Source organism: Manis pentadactyla, chromosome 3 (genome assembly GCF_030020395.1).
Source record: "Manis pentadactyla isolate mManPen7 chromosome 3, mManPen7.hap1, whole genome shotgun sequence".
In the NCBI taxonomy this organism is placed as follows: Eukaryota; Metazoa; Chordata; class Mammalia; order Pholidota; family Manidae; genus Manis; species Manis pentadactyla.
Genome location: NC_080021.1, coordinates 129,700,518 through 129,716,319, shown reverse-complemented (window position 1 = coordinate 129,716,319; position 15,802 = coordinate 129,700,518). Strand labels below are relative to the sequence as shown.

The window sequence follows — 15,802 nt, the reverse complement described above, 5'->3', positions numbered from 1 at the left end:
CCTGCTGCTAGAGTGTGTTACACAACATGTAAATAAAAAAACAAATGGATCGCAATAACTTTCATTACTGCATTTCAAAATAATAGCTTTTTTTCCTAATACTGTATTTTATTTTATGCAAAAGCATTATTCCAAAAAAAAGGTCAATAGACTTCACTAAGCTCTAGAAGCTCAATATGAAGACCAGACTGGAAAAAAACACACCAGGAAGCAATTGTAGTAGATCCTGGTGCAGGCTGTAACTGAAAGAGGAGTGTAGTGTAATTAATGCTACAATATGTAACTGACATATCAATCTGAGGGGACCTTCTGCCCGACCCAGCCGGGTGGGACTGTTGGGGAGATGCTGCTCTGCAAGTCTGGGCACTAAAGCCTGATGGGCCTTTGCCCAGAGGCCAGCCAAGCAGCTGTCTGTGTAAGTGGCCTTGGGGGTCTCGAAGGCATTGCTGATGCAGGTCAGCCGAGGCCACCAGCTCTGGTTAAGCTAATGGGCGGCTTGCTGGTGGCCTGTTCTGCCTTCTCCAATTGCCACTCTCCCCTGGTTCCAACTGGGGAGTGCTTTTGCCAGCACCTCTCTCTGGAATGTTTACGCCCTGTAAGCATGACAAAGGCAGGCTTGATGAGCATGCTGTGTGCCTGGGGACGCCAAGAGTGTTAGGAAGCCTAGATTATACCCCTTAACCAAAATCAGTGACACTCTGGTCTGACAGCTGAAATACTGCGTGGGGCATGCAGAGAGATGACGGCTTGGCAAGGCCTTCATTCCATGCTGCTGCCCCAATGCAGCTTTCCAGAAAGGCGCCACATGTCCGGCAAGATGCCAGGGAGGAGGATGGCACACACTGGGGGCACTTGAGCTGAAAAGAGGGCTTGTTTACTATTCTTACATGTTTAAGATGCCCCAGAATAGAAGGTAAAACAGTAACAAGAGCAAAAAGATAAACTGGGTCGTTTTGCGTGACTTGGGCAAGGCCATAGGGAAAGGAGGTCCTGCCAGGTGCTAGATGGTGGGAAGCCTGCTGTCATCTCATGAATCTACCCTTACCCCTCTTAGACAAGCCAGGACACTGGCTGGAGAGGGTTACTTGTGCTCCAGGTCAGGCTGCAAAAGCCTCCTTTTTGCCAGTGCTTTCTGCTCCGCAGAGGAGGAGGGAAGGAGGGCAGGCCGAGATGTATATGTGGGAGTGTGGTGTGGTCTAGCAGCTGGGAGAGGCGCCGAGGTCACCCCGTCAAGGCAGGTGCTTCCAGCAGGCTCCCGCCAGGGCCCCAGAGCCTGTCTAGACACGGGCCCCACAGGACTTGCTCCTTTAGGGCAGCAGCTCCTCTGGCCACTTATCTGCCAGAAAGCACTCACAGTGGGTGAAATCTGCTCTAATCTAATTTCAACCCATCTGTCCTCCTGCCCTTCCAAAGCCCACGAAGTAATCCTTCCCAGACAGTTTTGCAAATATTTGGAACCTGCCGTCTTGTGCTGCATGCATTGATTTTCCTGGGTGAAGGCTCCCTGTGTGTCAAGTACCCACTCACAGCCTGCTGAGGGCTGTCCTGAGGCATCAGACAAGGGCACCATGTCCTATAGTCCAAGAGTGAGAGAAAATGAGAGTCCCGCCACCTATCCACACACTGCAAAGCTTGAGGTGATGGAACCCAAGAGTGGGTCCCTTCTCGACAAAGGATGCTGTTAAACAGCCTGCCCACATCTCTTTTTGCTGAGTTTTAATCCAAATGGCATGGGGAGCATAGATTCATGGGCCCCTCCAGCTGGAAGGGAGCCTGGCAAGGACACCTCCCCATTTCATGTACAGTTGTCATCACTGAACTCTGAGCATGAGGTACTGTGGGCTCTACCAGAGATTCTTGGCCCAGTGGCAGAAATCCTGCCCTTTCCTTCTCTTGGGAGGGGCAGGATGGGGCTCCCACAGTCACCTTGGAAGCACTGGGCCATGACAAACTGGAATATCAAATTCCAGGTCATGACCTACCCCTCAAAGGGAGAAGGGGTGAGCTCCCACCCACCCCACTGCCCCCTCAGCACCAGCTTCAATACCTTCACCTTTTGCTGGCCTGTTGCTGGTCCACTGGGCCTAAGGCCTGGTTCTCAGGACTCCAGCTTGGGAAGGGGACAGGGGCTGTTGGACCATTACGATCATTTAGAACTGGCTTCCTTTTTAAACTCTTGCTCTGGCTCTCAGCAGCCACGTCATCAGGAAAGTAGCGTCAGGGTCCCCTGGAGGCACCACAGACCACAGAGCTGCGGCCAGGCCTGGTGAGGGAGCACTCCGACCCCCACATGTGGGGAAATCCTAGCTGGCTCAACTGTGTCCCTTTCTTCAGATAGAATCCCTCAGGGGTCTTCGGCCCAGCCAGCCACTGTCCCAGGCCTGTCACTCCTCTTTTCACGGGAAAGGGAGCAGCCTCCTGAGGTCACCCAGGTCCCACCCCTGTGGGTTAGTGCACATGTGTGTCACCAGGTACCAAACTGGGGAACCCTTGGCCCTCTGTTGTAGAGACTGGAGAACACTTAGCAAACAGTTGGCATGGGAGCATGGAAGGCCTTGGGAAAAACCTAGATTGGACGAGGTGCCTGTCCACCTCACCCTGGGCAAAGGGCAGGGAGCCTGGTGTGAGATTTTCTTGCCCAAAGTCAGATTTGCTTAGAAGAATGGACTGTCCTGGGAGCCCACATGGTTTGGCTACACATTTGTGCAGATCAGGTCCCCAGCCGAGTGGCACCCAGGCCTGGGGTTAGAGGAAGGCCTGGGGTTAGAGGAAACCTTGAGGATTTGAGGGGCCTGGAAAGGGGTGGGGGAAAGTCAAGCTCCCAGAAGGGGCTAGGCGGTCCATCAGCAGATGGTGAGGAAGGGGGCAATTAGACAGCTAATCAGAAGCGGGCTGGACCCACGAGAGGCCCGGTCAGGGCAGGGGCAGCCCCTGGGGGACTGGGGGGCATAGGCGGAGGGGGGCGGAGGAATATGGTGGGAGACCTGGGAGGTGGGAGGTGCAGGGCCCTGGAGGGGGCGCAAGGACCCGAGGAGCGGAGGGAGGTGAAAAAGGGGAGGGAGAGGGGCGGGGCAGAGGGGTGGGGAGAGAGGGGCGGGGCAGAGGGGTGGGGAGGCAGGGGAGGAGCCGTACGGGGAGGAGGGCGGGGGCGGGGCCTGCGCGCGCGCCCCTCCCCCCCCGCGCTCGCGCCCTCGCTCCCTCGCGCGCCGCAGCATCCCCGCGCGCCGGGCCTCGCCGCCCTAGTCGAGCCCGGCCGCTCGTCCTGCCGTCGTCGTCGTCGTCGCCGCCGCCGCCGCAGCCGCCGCCGCCGCCGCGGATCCTGCGCCCGTGCTTGCCGGGTTGGCACCTTCGGGACCGCCAGGACGCGCCGCGCCAGGTAAGGGCCAGGGCGGAGGGGCGCGCTGGCGGGCAGGTGCGCGGGGCGGCGGGACCAGCCCCCGAGCCCCTGAGCCCCCGCTTCCCGACCCCCGCCCTGGCGCCCCCCGATTCCGCCTCGGATCCCCCACCCTCCCGGAGTCCTCTCCTGGATTCGCCGGACTCCTCCCCGACACCCTCCCTGAGTCCCCTCCAGGGACCCCGGGCCCCTCCCCAGACCCCGAGACCCCTTCCTTGTACCCGACCTCCAGCCCGGCGCGCAGGTGGCTCGGGGGCGCGGGGCGCGCGCGGGGGTGCAGTGACCTGGGCCGGGGGCGGGGCGGCACTCTACTTCGCCTGCTTGCTCCCGCCGCTCGCCCCCGCCCAGCTCTGGCCTGGCGGCTGGCTGCTATTTCGGTCGCGGAGGCCGCTGGCCCCGTGCGCCTACCCAGAGCCGCGCACTCAGACAGGTGGGGCACGTCGGCGGGGTGCTGAGGGCCGCAGGCCTCGGCTTCCTGTAGGGTTTTGGCTGCGTGATTCTGGAACATCCGAGGAGAGTCACCGGCCTCACTCCTCCGTGCACCTGTTGCAGCCGCTGGGCCAGCAGCGGGGTTAGATCCCCTGGGGCTGTGCCAGCACACGCAGGAAAGGGGGGTTGCGTCTCAGTCGTCTTGGTTTCTGTGAGTTAGGATTTGGGGCAGGGGTGCATGGGAATCTGGAGGTGGGCAGTTCGCTGGAAATGAGGCCTGTTGTCAAGGGCCGGGCCCTGCTTTCAGGAGCCTGTGCCAAGAGAAGTTGCTTGGCTTTTGTTTTGAGAATCTCCGCTTACCGTGAGCACATCCAGACCTGTGGGTGGCCAGGGCCCTGCAGGCCAGGCCGGACCTGGGGCACACGGCCAAGTGGCTGGCCCTCCCGTCGGCGTCTATTCAAATCCACTAGGCGCCACCGAGCGGAAGTTTTCTTCCCCCTGTGGCCTGTCACCTCATATTTGCCCAGGCCTGGGGCCTGCCTGCTGGCTGCCTGGGCACAGTTATTTGGGAATGTTTACTGTGTCCCAGAAACAGGCTGCCCCAGCCAGTGCCAGGACCAGGATTCTGGTAGACATAATGCCCAATTGTCACTTGAACGGTTGGTGTCTCTGCACATCGTATGCAAGAATAAAGAAGAATAAAGCCTTCTGCTCCGAGAACACCCCACACCATGTACTACCAGGAGTAAAACCTTCAAACCTTCAACAGGGAGGAGAGGGTGAGGAACACACCAGGGCAAGGGCTGTCCCCCGGTTGGCCAGACCTTCAGACTGCCAGAAGTGTCTGTAGTGCATCCAGCAGGTGAATCAAGTAAAGAATACAAGCTAATTGCAGGCACTGAGAGGGAGCCTGCTGGGTCCCTCCCATGCACTGAGGCAGGACTGTGAGCTGGCATGGAGGGGAACTAGCTCCCCATGTTCGGCTCTGCCATCTGTCTGCCTCTGAAATAGTGCCGTTAAGTTCCTCTGTTCACCCTCCTGACTGGCACACGTGTCTGTTGGAAAATGCAGCCTTGCAGAGCCCCTCCTCTTAACTGGTGACTGGGGGGCACTGGTGGTTTGGACAAGGCAGGGCACCCACCTGGCTGAGGTGTGGTGTGCAGCGATCTGGCAGGTTGGGGGCAGGGAGATGATCTTCATGACATCATTCACTTGTGACCCCCTCCGTGTGGGTTATGTGAGGCAGATTTCATCTTGAGCTCCTTGCCCACACTAGGTGGGGGAGTCTTGGCGAGAGCTTGGGAGTGCACGCTAATGGCCAGCTCTTCAGTGAGTGGGGAGGACCATCAACTGATAATGCCAGCGCACAGCATAATCAATAATGCTTTGCAAAGAGCGTTGGGGGGAACCTCCCTCCTCACACCAGCGTGAACAGGCCCAGGTCTCCCAGCCCTCCCAGCCCCGCTCTGGGTCCCATTTGTGGTTGGGGAGGAGGGTGACCACAGAACTTCCTCCTGACCATGTGTACCCAGGGTTCCTGGATAAGGCCCCTGCTGCCATGGAAGTTAATTCATTCTGGATTGTTCCATGATTTACAGGACCTTCCCCTTCATACTAAGAATTTGCTTGGTTTAAAAGAACTCCTGGGAAGGTGAGGTGGATGGCAGTGGTTTCCAGCGCCCTTGTGCCCCTGGTCCCCTGTCCCCAGGCTCCTCTAGGAGCAGCAGTGGTGATCTGTCACCCGTCCAGGTGTGCAGGGGGCTGTGGGACAATGCTGCCTTGTAAAAATGCACAAATGAACTTTCCACAGGCCGGCTGTGGAGGGTGGTCACTGAAAGAAAGGCGCTATTTTTGCAGTTCCCAGCGAGGGCATGGACCTCTCTCCTGACCTTTTCTTGTTGCAGAGGGAGAAAAGAAGGAAAATGGTGAACAGAAGGGATGGAGGCATGGTGGAGATCCTTTTTCCCCGTCTTGGGTCTACCCTGGGCTTGGTAGTCTCCAGATCCCCCTGAGCCACTGGGCCATGGCCATCTGGGAGCATCTCAGGGTGTTGCCCAGGAACGGGGCTGGTCTGGCAGGCTTCCCTGCACTGGAGACTGGGCGCACCTCACACCTGCTTCCAATCTGCCTGCATTAGTAGACGACATGGAAAAGAGACTTGTTAGGAGAAAGTATCTGCTGATTTGGTCAAGCTCACCGGCATGCCAGTGGGTCTCATCTGGAGCTAGGATGGCATTTTTTGGCATGTCAGTTAAGGTGATCTTTGGGATGAGCAAATTGGTTCATCCCAGTTCCCTGAAGTGGCTCACTTTTCAGCTTGTCTGCCTCTCCCCCAGGGCATGGACACTTACCCACCTGGCAGTGCCACCAGGGCTGATCCCCTGCTGCCCTGCTGCTGCTCCTGATGGTAGAGCAGCCCAGGGTGCTTCCTGCGTGCCTGCGTGAGTTCCTGGTGCTATATGGTCCCTGATGTGGTCTAAAAGTCTCAGGTGCTGCCTCTGAAAGCAGAGACTGCACCCCTTCTCCAGGTTTCCTCCAAGCAGCACCCAGGATGGCAGGCTTTGGATGAAGTCCATTTGATCCAAGAATCATTCTTTCCAAAAATTATGTATTTATGAGACTTATACATTTGTGGAGTGAATGATGGTTTTAGTTGTATTCTTTACAAATTGCACTGTGGTTGTGTTAAAACAGTCTTTATCTTCAGTGATGGATACTGGAGTATTTGCAAAGGAAATGATGCAGTCTTTGGGCTCTGCTTCAGATTGGCATGGGCAGGAGGTGGGGGTGGGGTGGGGGGGCGCAGCGCTGGCCATGGTCTGGGTGAGGGCAGCCTGAAAACATTCTGTTCTCTACTTCTGTGATTTTCAGAATTTGTAATGAGAACCCCAAAAGATGTACCATAGGACCTTCACTTCATGAAATAGTTCAGAATTTTAATTTAAAAGAAATGCCAGTATATTAAGGGAAAACATCATTCCTTAGCATAGACTATATAGACTGACCCCATTTATGTGTGTAGGTACTTACATATAGAAAACAAAAACGGTCTGGAGGGACACACCATTTATTGAACAGATGTTGTGGAGTGCCCGGTGAGCATAGCTGACTGCTCTAGGGATGGGGTGGGTAGGAAGGGTGTGGGTGTGGGGCTGTGTGCAAGTGTGTGAGTGTGTGTGCTGGTAGGGGAAGGGAAGAGGACGAGAACCTGCATTTTTTCCCTCTGTTTATGGCTTTACAGTTTCTTTCTTTTACAGTGGAATTATTTTTGTAATTATAAAATTAACTTTTAAGAAGGGGGTCGCCATTAGATAATGTAATATTCTATTTTAAATACTCTGAATTTCAAAATCCAAATTTGTTTACTTTAAATAGAATTTAATTTGTAGAAATCCATGTCCCTACACAACTTAATCAGAGATAATGTAGTGTATGTGAGGTGCTCCATGAATCGGTCACTGGCCCTCGGCATTCCTGCTCCGTGGTTAGGAAAAGGTAGATGTGATGGCCTGCCTCAACATTAGGGGAACAGCATCCACACCCTGAAAATTAAGCAGAGCATGTCACCAGGTTTGTGCTGTCCTGGGTCCTGGGCTGTGGGGTGGGAGGCCCTCAGCTCAGACCCACCATGGCCCCGGGTGAAGTGGGGAAGCATGTTCCCCTCCGTGGTTCATGGCCCAGAAACGAGAGCCGCAGGGTGCAGAGCCTTCGGGTGGCGTGATGACCTGGCTCGGTGGGCTCTCCCTCACTTTCGGCCGTTGCCTTGTTTTCTCTCTTCACTTGGCACAGGGCACGTTAAATAACCTTGATCCGCACTAACAGAAAAGCATAGAATAGTCAGTCTACAAATTAAAAAGTACAAGTTGCCTGGAATTCTGGGGTTCCTTTCTCTATATTCCTGGCCTAGTGCAAGAAGTTTGATCTGCTTTGATCCAGCATCTGGGTGTGTTTGATGTGGTTTGGAAGGTTGCTAGTTCCCGGGGGCCTGCTCTCAATAAGGGACTCAGCTGCCCCCCCACCCCCCTCCCGTGTTCTCACCCGTGTTTGCAAGTTTTGTTTGTTGTTGTTTGCAGTGTTTTCTGTGGCTGTGGGAGGGCACAACCAGGCAGGGACAAGGTGGTGCTGCCCCAAGCCTGGGGTCCTCTCTGTACGGCCGTGAGCCACCAGCCATCATGCTCGACAAGCACACAGCCCCTTTTTCCATTCAGGCCAGATGATCAACTCACGGAGTCTCACCATTTCCTCTGGCAGGTGTGTTTTGAGTGCTAATTGCAGCAAGAAACAGAGAGGCAGAAGGCTCTCCCCCCTTGGAGCTTATGGGCAAGTCAGGACAAAAGGCGAACAGTAGAGGAAATCTCTCAGATTCTATCTCGTATCAGGGGCCATAGTGCTGTGGGTGAGAAAGCGTGTGGTGCAGGCACTTGGGGGCCAGCGGTTTGGGTGTATTTGGAGTCTTCAATCAAGTGGCCAGTAGGCCTTCCTCGTGGAGGTGCCAAGTGCCAAGTGATGGTGGAGGGGGGGTAGGGACGACCTGGCATAGTCAAGGCTCGAGCGGCATGGCTGCTGGGACGGCCAGAGCAGCCCAGCGCAGGAGTGGGGTCTGGCTGGATTCTGGGTGTGTGGTGAAGAGCTAGCAGTCAAGGAGTCCAGGTGACCCAAAGGTTCATGGCTCAGGCAGCCAGAGGAATGGAATCAGCAGCATCGAGGTGGGATTGTCCGCGGGTGGAGCAGCTGTGGGGCATTTGGGATGCTGGCCGGGTTCCCGCATGGCACCCCAGAGCTCCATTGCATCCAGGCAGAGGTGGGGAGGAGCTTGCCCAGCCAAGGGGGCTGCAGTCTGGGGGAGCCACTGCCACACACAGGCCATGTTTTTAAAGGCTTGAGACCGGAAGGGGTGGGTGGCAAAGAGAGGCCCAAGGCCAAGGGACTAAGAAGCAGCAGCTGACAAGGCACGGGGAACGAGGCTTCGGGGGTATCCCGGGGCTTCAGCAGAGTGTGCATGGGATGGAAGGGCTGCCCAGGGAGCAGCCCGGTGAGGCCCGACCTTGGAGAGTTGACCTCAGCACACAGAGGCCACCACTGCCCTGACGAGTGGCCCCTGTGTGGTGGGCCGACTTCACAGAGAGGTGCACGGGGGCAGCTCGTGACTAGTTTGAGAATTTTGCTATGAAGGGCACCTTGGAGGCAGGAGGAGCTGATGGGCAAATGGGGTTGAGAGGCTGATGGCTCAGGCTTTCGTTCCGGAGGGAAGGACGGAGCCGCAGGGCTGAGCTGTGGAGGCAGTCTGTTGGTGGGGCAGGCGGCGCTGGCCGGAGCCCTCCAGCTGAGCAGTCGGAGTGGGGCAGGCCCAAGGGGTTCCCACGTCAGGCCAGCGGTCCCCACAGGCTTTCACCAGCCTGTGGTGTGCTTTGCCCCACTGCTGGGCCTGGGTCTGCAGATGGGATTAGGGGCAAGGTGTCAGAGGATGTTATGGAAGCATTGACAGCCGGGTTCCTGAGTGCAGTGGCAGGTACACGGTTGATGGAGCAGGCAGGGGTGGCGGGCCAGCAGGAAGCCGGAGAGGTGAGTTTACCGAGATCCTAGGTGGGGTTGGATGCTTCCTGTCTGAGAGGTCAGCTGTGTGGGGCAGCAGAAGGGAGAAGGCCAGGTCCACGGGCTTGCCACCAGGCCGGAACCTGGGGAGTGGAGCCTTGTCCTGAGGCTGTCTTGTCCCCGACAGACTGTGGGGACTGTGGTCGTTCTCAGCGTCCCCTGGCATTTCCTACTAGCGGGACATGGGTTTTATTTGCTCACTGACTCAGTTCCACACAGAGCACTGGGTGAGAGTGCTCCCAAAGGCCTGGTCCCCATGCTAGGCCATCGTGTCCCCAGACTTGTCGGAGGGCAGATTCTTGACTCCACCCCAGGTCCCAGGATCGAAAGCTCTGTTTTAACAGGCTACTGGGGGATTCTGACTTACTGTGGGGCTTAAGAGCCACTGCATCACAACTTGGCCTGGCCTTGGGTGGGGCACCCTGGGGACAGACAGGACAGTAGGGGTGGGGCCATAGCCCTTACTCTGAAGGTCATAGAAGCAGTGTTTTGTTAACCAAATTTATGGAGGTATAATTTACATACAGTAAAAGGTACTCGTTTTCAGCTCCTGCCGAGTCACACAGCTTCCAAGATGGTCAGGATTACCGCGAGGAGCTGCTGAGCTGGGTGGGCGGGTCAGATGTGCCCTGCCTGTTCCTGCTGGGCTGCACGTCACTTTGTGCCCTTGCCGCAGAGTTGTGCGATTGTGACAGAGATGGTCTGGCCTGTTTGCACTCCCCAAATTCCCTAATGCACTGAACACCCCACCCAGGCAATCACTGATCTGCTGAGATTAGATTATTATAGATGAGATTTGGTTCTTCAAGAATTTCAAAACAGCATCTGCTGTAGACTGTCTGACTTTTTACTTGGCACGCTGTCTTTGAGGTCCTTCCATGTTGCTGTGTGTACCAGTAACTCACGTCTCTGCTGAGTCCTCTTTCACTGTGTGGCTGTACCATGGTTTATTGATTCATTCGCTGCTTGGTGGATGTTTGGGTTCCTCCCTGTTTAGGGTTATCATGCATGTAAGTGCTGTGAGCTCAGCACAAAGGGAAGAGCAGCCAGTTTTTGAAGACATGAATGAATAACAAGCACATGAAAAGGTAGTCAACATTGCTAGTCAGTGAGGAAGTGCAGACTGAAACCACAGTGAGAACCATTTCCCACCCACCAGAATGGCGTTTATAAGAGAATGGAAAATAATAAGGTTGGTGAGCATGTGGGGAAATTGGAACCCTCATACCCTGCTTGTGGGGATGTGACATGGTGCAGCCACTTTGGAAGACAGTTTAGAGATTCCTCAAAAAGTTACGCATAGAATTACCATATGACCCAGCAGTTCCACTCCTGGATGTATACCTAAAAGAACTGAAAACAGATACTCCAAACAAAAACTTGTGCGTGACTGTTCATAGCCGTACTGTTCGCAACAGCCAAAAATGGAAGCAATGCAAATGCCCACCAGGGGGTGAATGGATTAACATGGTCCATCCAGACAGTGGAATATTAGCCGCCAAAGGACTGAAATACTGAAAGCATGTCACAACATGGGTGACCTTGAAAACATGATGCTCAGTGAAAATAGACATAAAAGGTCACATGTTGAATGATTCTAGTTACATGAAATGCTCAGAAGAAACATCCACAGAGACAGGAAGCAGAGGAGTGGTGACCAGGCTGGGGCCAGGGAGAATGGGAGTGAGTGCTAACGGGGACAAGGCTCCCTTTCACGGGGACGGAAGTGGTCTGGAACTCAAGAGTGGTGACGGTTACCTAACACTGTGAATATGCTCAGTGTCACTCAACTGTAACTAAAATGGTAAAAGTGGCAAACTTTAGATTAGGTGTATTTTACCACAGTAATAAAATACATGAGAAAGGGCTATGTGCATTTATTTGAATGCAAATCTTAGTGTAGACGACATGTGTTTTCATTTCTCTTGGGTAACTGCCTAGAGTGGAATTGTAGGGTTGTGAGCTAAGTGTGCATGTAACTTTGTAAGAAACTGGCCCACTGTTTTCCAGAGCACTGGGATCCCTAACATTCCAGCACTTGCACTGACATGGAGAGTACAGTTGCTTCATGTCCTTGGTCAGCACTTGCTGTTGTCAGCCTTTTTAATTTTAGCTTTCTAGCATGTTTTGCTGTGACACTGAGATTTTAGTCCAGAGGCTTCTCCTGTGTTTATTCACTATTTATATATATCCTCCTAAGTATCTGTTCAAATCTCCTGTCCACTTTTGGATTAGGTTGTTTGTCTTCTTAAATTTGAGTGCCAAGAGTTGTATATGTGTTCTGGATTCAAGTCTTTTGTCAGATGTTTGTATTGCAAACATTTTCTCTCAGTCTATGGCTGGCCTCTTTATTTTTTTAACAATATCTTTCAAAGGGCAGATGTTTTTAGCTCTGATTAAATCCAGTTTTATCAATTGTAGTAGTTTGTGATTTTGTGTCTTATTTAAGAAATCCTTGCCTAACCCATGATCAATTTTCTCCTATGTTTTCTTCTGAAAATATGGTTTAGGTTCTATGTTTAGATCTATTATCCATTTTGAGTTACTTTTGGACTCAAAAGAGCTAAATATTGAGGTTCCTTTTTCTGCATATGAATATTCACTTGTTCAAGCATAGTTTATTAAAGAAATTATCCTTTCCTACTGAATTCTCTTGGTACCATGTTTGAAAAGTAATTGAGCATATCAGTGTGCCCGTGTTTCTGGACTTGATTCTGGTCCATTATGGCCAATTCCCCATCAGGCCCCACACTATGCTATCTGCATGACTACTGCTATATAAAAACTCTTAAGTCAAGTAGTCAGAGCCTTCCAACTGTGCTTTGTTTTCAAAATTGTTTTGTCTGTTCTGGGTCCTTTGAAATTTCCATATAAATTTAAAGTAGTCTTATCAAGTTCTACAAAAAAGCCCGCTTGGATTTTGATTGTGATTGCAGTGACTCTGGATCATTGTGGACAAAGCTGACGTCTGAGCGGGTTCGAGTCTCAGTGCTCTCTCCGAGTGTGCAGTTCCTTGGTTTCTCTCAGCAGTGATGCATAGTGGGCAGTGTATGGTTTTACATGAATTTTATCAACTTTATTCGTAAGTATTTAATGTTTCTGACTGTGATTGTAAATAGCTTAAAAATTTTTTTACTTTTCAGTTGCTTATTGCTAGTGTATAGAAATACGGTTTTTAAAAAATTTTTTTATCTGTATGTTTACTTGTTTGAGTGGCTTTTTTTGTAGTCTGTTAAAATTTAGCACATAGAAAATCCTCACCTGTGAATAGGGAACTTTCTACTTCTTTCTATTTGGATTGCTCTTTATTTCTTCTTCTTTTATTCCACTGTCTAGGACCTTCAGTGCAGTGTTTAACCGAAGTGGTGAAAGTGGACATTCTTGCCTGTCCTTGATCTTAGGAAGAAAGAACTTAATGGTTTTTTCATTAAATATGATGTTAGGTGAATGTTTTACGTAGATGCCTTTTCTGAGGTTGAGGGAGTTTTTTAATTTGCTGAGCATTTTCATCATGAATGGTTGTTGAATTTTGTCATATGCTTTTTCTTTATGGAGATGATCATATGCTGTTTTTCTCTTTTTCATATATATATGGTGAGTTATGTTAATTTTTGAACGTTAAACAGTCTTACGTTTCTGGTACAAACCCAAAATGATCACAATATATTATCCTTTTTACATATTGCTGGATTTGAGTTGCTGCAGTTTTGTTAAGGACATCTGTAACTACATGCATGAGGAATGGTGTATTCTTTTCTTGTGATGTCTCTGTCTGGCTTCAGTGTCAGGGTAATGTCGGCCCCACATGCTAATTTGGGAAGTGTTCCCTATTTATTTATTGCTTTTTAGAAGTGGGTTTGTTTAGGACTGGTATTGTGTCTTAAATGTTTGATAGAATTTACTAGTGAAGCCGTCTAGGGTTTTCTTTATAAGAAGGCTTTTAAGTACGATTTTTTCTTGACATAGTCTTGTTAAGATTTTCTCTTTCCTCTTGGGTCAGTCCTGGAGAGTTGTATGTTTCAGAAATCTCTGAATTTCATCTATGATGTCAAACTTTTGGCATAAGGTTGTCATAATGTTCCTTTATTTTCCTTTTAATATCTGTAGGAGCTGCATGATGTCCCCTCTTTCATTTCTGAACCTGGGATCCTTTAAAAAAAAAAAGGCAAACCAAACCCCAGTGTCTGACCCCACACTCACCCAGTTACATCAGAATTTCTTGGAATGAGAGGAGGGAGGGTGTGCACTAGCGGTTTGACAGGCTGCTCAGGTAATTGCTTTTTTTTTTTTTTTTTATTCAGGTAATTGCTTTTTAAAAAAAATTTTAAGTTGAAGTACATATAATAAAATGCATGCACCTTAATGTATAGCTTGATGAATTTTGACATGTGTATAGGCTCATGTAACTATCACCAAGATCAAGATATCACACATTCTCACTAATTCTTATTCCCCTTCACCTATTTCACCCATTCCCCCAACTCTTCCTCTATGGCAACTACTCTGTTCTCTGTGTTTATGAGTCTATTTCAGTTTTATTTGTTTTTTAGGTTTTTCATGTAAGTGAAGTCGTATGGTATTTGTCTTTCCCTGTCTGACTTATTTCATGTAGCATAGTACCTTCTAGGTCCATCCATGTTGTGGCAGATGTCAAGATTTTATTCTTTCTTATGACTGAGTAATATTCCATGGTGTATATGTACCACATCTTTTTTTATCCATTCATCTTATCAGTGGACAGACATCTAGGTTATTTCCATATTTTGGCTATTGTAAATAATCTGTGATAAACATAGGAGTGCATGTATCTTTTCAGATGAAGGATTTCTTTGGGTAAATTCCCAGAAGTGGAATTGCTGGGTTGTATGGTATTTTGATTTTTAGTTTTTTGAGGAACCCCCATACTGCTCTCCATAGTGGCTGCAACAGTTTATATTCTCACCAGCAGTACATGAGTGTTCCCTTTTCTCCACATGCTCGCTATCACTTGATATTTCTTGTTTTGATTCTAGCCACTCTGACTAATGTGATGTCATATCTCATTGTGGGTATGATTTGCATTTCCTTGATGATTAGTGATGTTAAGCATCTTTAATGTGCCTGTTGACCATCTGTATGTCTTCTTTAGAAAAAAGTCTGTTAGGTCTTCTGCCCATTTTTTTAATTGTATCATTTATTTTGGTGTTGAGTTGTGTATATTTTTTATATGTTTTGGGTATTAGCTCCTTATCAGATATATTATTTGCAGATCCCTTCTCCCTCTCAGCCTTTTCATCTTGTTCATGGCATCCTTTGCTGTGCAGAAGCTTTTTAGTTTGACGTCCCACTTGTTTATTTTGCTTTTGTTTCCCTTGCCTGTGGAGATGTATCCAGAAAAAAATAACTAATGCTGCTGTTCAAGAGTTTATTGCCTATGTTTTCTTCTAGGAGTTTTATGGTTTCATGTCTTCTATTTAGGTCTTTAACCCAATTGAGTTTATTTTTGTATATGGTTTAAGACAGCTATCTGGTTTCATTCTGCTCAGGTAATTCTAATGTGTAGCCAGAGCAGAGAATCTTCGAGGCAGAGGAAGGTGGGGTTAATCTTTACTCACTGGTGGTCTGGGCAGGCCTCCCAGGAAGAGAAGGCACATCTGAGACCTGCAACCTGAGCAGGCATTCTGTCCGGGGGTGCCAGGCGGTGGCCTTGGTGGGTGTTGGGCTTGGCCTGGGAGGTGGGTGGGCCTGTGGCGTGGAGGGCATCTGGGCAGTGCTGGCCCCAGAATGAGCGGAGGTGGGAAGGAGAGCAGCTGGGCCGGTAACGAGGCCTGGAAGGCTGGACACCTGGCTGGACTTTTTCTCTGTGAGGCCGTCTGTTTTCATGTTGGCTTTACTGAGGTATAATTTGTCTACAGCAAAATGTACCTTCTCAATGTCCCGTTCTATGCATGTTGACCCATAATCATGCAAGAGCCACGAAGTCAGATGTTGGAAATTTCCCTGACTTCACAGACTCCTTCATCCCCTCTGGAGCCAGGTCCAGTCTGCCAGCACCCGTGGATCTGTTTAAGTCCTTAGACTCTCAAGAATGTCATACAAGTGCAGTCTCACCGTTTGCAGCCTTTGGTCCGGCTTCCTCCACACAACCCGACTACACTGTTGCTGTGTTAAGCAGTAACTCGCGTAACCAGATGCATGTTTGGAGCCCCTCTGCCTGGCACATTGGAAGAGTCGGGGAAGGTGGGGAGGCCACTGTGATCATGGTGGCCTCAGCATGAGTGATGTGCCCACTGCCTTTGATGCCTGACCACAGCCTGGTCAGATTGGGGTGATCCTTGCCTTTTTCACAGGTGAGGATATCGAGAACAGAGAGAATCAGAAGCTTACTCAGAGTCACTCATCCAGGAA

The 15,802-nt window shown here is 50.6% G+C and overlaps 1 protein-coding gene and 1 long non-coding RNA gene across 2 annotated transcripts in view; one reads left to right on the top strand and one right to left on the bottom strand.

Moving 5' to 3' along the window:
• Positions 1-205: 205 nt before the first annotated feature.
• LOC130683173 (uncharacterized) lies at positions 206-2,731 on the bottom strand. The gene is made up of 3 exons (XR_008996788.1): positions 2,048-2,731; positions 1,459-1,573; positions 206-593 (listed from the first exon to the last, which is right to left on the bottom strand). It is a non-coding gene; the product is annotated as an uncharacterized LOC130683173 (long non-coding RNA).
• Positions 2,732-3,213: 482 nt separating this feature from the next.
• SEMA4D (semaphorin 4D) overlaps positions 3,214-15,802 on the top strand; it is a 98,505-nt gene continuing 85,916 nt past the window's right edge. Inside the window, exon 1 of the mRNA XM_036933084.2 lies at positions 3,214-3,376. The gene's annotated coding sequence lies outside the window, so the exon portion shown is untranslated. The remainder of the gene's footprint in view (positions 3,377-15,802) is intronic.